Source organism: Triticum aestivum, chromosome 7D, assembly GCF_018294505.1.
Source record: "Triticum aestivum cultivar Chinese Spring chromosome 7D, IWGSC CS RefSeq v2.1, whole genome shotgun sequence".
Classification (NCBI taxonomy): Eukaryota; Viridiplantae; Streptophyta; class Magnoliopsida; order Poales; family Poaceae; genus Triticum; species Triticum aestivum.
In genome coordinates, this window is record NC_057814.1 from 23095497 (window position 1) to 23098634 (window position 3138).

Here is a 3138-nt window from a genome sequence, read left to right on the forward strand (position 1 = left end):
AGGGTCCGGTTGAGGCAATCTTGTGTGTGGCTAGTCTATTAGCACTCCGAGCTGGAGGCATGTATCATCGAAATTGTCGATAATCTAACAATTGAATCGGTAACATATGTGGTAAGCAATCCACAGTAATAAAAAAAAAGATAGATAGATAGAGATGAACCAAATGAATCATCTTCTCAGTTGAACTCTGTACAGCAACCTTGTGAGCATGAAACCGCTGATACTTATTAATGATTCAAAAAGGAAGGGACAAAAACTGTACTTCATCTTCTAGCAAGTTCACATAAGACCAGATTCCCACACAAGTGCCCACCTCCTAAGCCTATCTCCACACCAATACATTACGGGACATCAAACCCTGAGGCTACTTACCAAAATTTAGCCTATCCAGCATTGCTGATTCTTGCTCAAGTGGTACAGGCATGCTACAGTACTCCTATTAGACTAAGATTGACAAAAACTGCGGCGTGCAAATCATGCTACAACGGTCGCACGAACGGAAGTGGGGTGGTGCACGCGTTCTTCAGAGACTACTGTTCTAGAGGATTTTGGACATGCTGCTCTAGCTGCCTGCCCGTGCTACTGGCCACCAACCTCACGGGCACATGGCTCAGTTCGGTACCGCCTCGCCTGCTGGCACCATTGTCACGCTGGAAGGGGCCTGCTGATCCTTACTTCTCGGTCGCCGTCTTGCCTCACCGCTGGTGCTTGCATCCCCGACGCGGCCTTTAGCCTGGGACACAAGTTGCTTCCTTCGCTGCTTCGGGCTGGTGTGACCGTCTCTTTCTATTGCTCGCAGAACAGCTTTCCGGAGCCTGGACTCCACCATTTCCCATGACACGAGCTTCTCTAGAACTGCAGAGACATACTCAGCCCTTCGATTCTGCAGCCATGTAACAAGAACAAACTAAGTGGCGCATATGGAAAATATAACCACTAGAAATCATGAACACCACATTGGCATCTAACCTCATAATCCAGGTAGTAGGCATGCTGTTCCCAAGACAGAGAATTGGTTAGCAGAGTTAACTTTTATGAAGGAAAATGCATGGAAATGAAAATGAAATATGCATACATACCTCCCAAACATCAATCGCAAGGAGTGGCTGCCAACAAGAATAGACAGATAAAAATATCAGATCACTGTAGAATATATAGTATGCATGGGGGAGACAGACAATAGATTTATTTTTAAATGAAAATATTTTCTTGTCAACGGAACAAATAGAAAGAGGCAATACAAAGCTTCCAAAACGAAGTAGTGCACAGTATACACTGCATGATGATACAGGGGAAAACAGTTGCAGGTAAATACTCACAGAGTGGCCCCAGACAAGAGGGTTGATAGCATTCGGAGACTTTGAGATGACCAGCCTACCATAATTGTCAGATGGGATTGGGCTTTTTGACTTCACATGAGGTAACTTGCTCCCCTTGTCTAGAACCAGTTACAGAGCAGAGTTCAGTTCATCATGGAGCAAGTTTTGAAACTGATACACGCAGCTAACAAATGTGGGTTTTAGCATCACTTACAAGAAAGCCAAACCCATCCAGAACCGAACTGAGTTAATGCCGCATCCATGAATTGTTTGATCATGCCGTCATAGGATCCGAAGTCCCTGTTAATAAACTTCAGAAGACGTTCCGGGGGCTTGCCTCCACCGCCAGGTTTCATCGATCGCCAGTAGAAATCATGGTTCCATACCTACATAACATGGCCAAGAATCAGGGATCTAAAGCATATACAAGCCTTCCAAACAGCATGGAATGCTACCTGTGCGGCATGGAAGAAGGGAGCGTGGGGTGGCTCCCTGCCCTCGTTGAATGAGGCGAGCATCATCTGCCCAATCGACATCCGCTCCCACTCGCTGCCGCCGATCATGCCGTTGAGCCTGTCCACATGCATGCGCTGGTGAACTCCCCAGTGCTGCTCCACCGTCTCCTTGCTTATGTACGGCTCCAGAGCATCCTGCATTGATTACAACCCGTTGTTCGTCACCCCATTCCCGGCACCAATGTTTGTGAATCATTACTTCTTGTGTACTTACTGCAGGATAAGGGAGGGGCTGCTGCTTTATCCAGGCAACTGAATCAACGTCGTCGTCAGGGTTCAAGGACTCGAGCACATCGGCGGTATCATCGGCAGCTTGGTCTGCGGTGGCATCAGCAGCAGCAACTTTCGCCGTATCATCCTCGGTCACCACATTCGCCTTGCCGGCACAGCGAGTTATGTGGCAATCCCATCTTCTCTGGCTCTGTCCCTAGTAGTCACATATGTAAATACAGTCACTACACCGCACCAAAATCAAATCAAACATCTACAAAAGCTGGACAGGACTACTGAAATCTAGAATGATGGTACGATACAGTCTAATCTAGACACAGAGCTGCTGTAACCCCAACACAGAAGTTCCTTTCTGTGACTGAAACCAAAGGACGAAAATGACAGTAGTCTTGCTCTTAGAGTGTCGAGAAGAATCGAACGAGGGGTCATGACAGTAATCTAATCAAGATTAGGAGCATGGGGGGAGAAGGGGGGAAGCAACGAGAGCTGGCCGGGTGCGGAGCTTACCCTGGCGCCTCCTCTCCGTGGGAAGGTGAGGCGGCGGAGCATCCCGCGCTGCGGCGAGTCGCCGCCGGCGCGGAGGAGGAAGGGGGCCGAGCTGGAGGCGGGGGGAGCGACGGAGAGGGGGCCGCCTCCCACCCCTGCCGGCGCGGCGAAGACCATGGACGGACGGACGGACGCGAGCTTCGGGAGAGGAGGAGGTGACTGACCGAGAGTGGGGGGAGGAGCAGAGGAGGGGATAGGGGTTTGGGTTTGGGTTGTGGACTGTTGTTGTTGCTTCTTGGTAGGCTCAGATGGGCCTGAAGCTGTGACAAACGAAGCCCATTGTGTCTTCGAACAGGCCGAGCGAACAAGCACTCTCAGGTCCGAGCGGCTCGCTCAATCGATCACCAAATCGAGGAACCCTAGCATTGTTATCAAGGAGATCCAGGCCCAGGCAAGACAATTTTCTCGGTGTGATTTCATTTTCGAAGATCGGCAAGGGAATGTTGATGCTCATAATTTAGTCAAATTTTGTACTTCTCTAGAACAAGGGCGCCATATGTGGCTGGGAGTACCCCATGACCCTTTTG

The 3138-nt window shown here is 49.6% G+C and overlaps 1 pseudogene; it reads right to left on the bottom strand.

Annotated features, from left to right (window-relative positions):
* Positions 1-203: 203 nt before the first annotated feature.
* On the bottom strand, positions 204-2823 carry LOC123167878 (superoxide dismutase [Fe] 1, chloroplastic-like; annotated as a pseudogene).
* Positions 2824-3138: the final 315 nt, after the last annotated feature.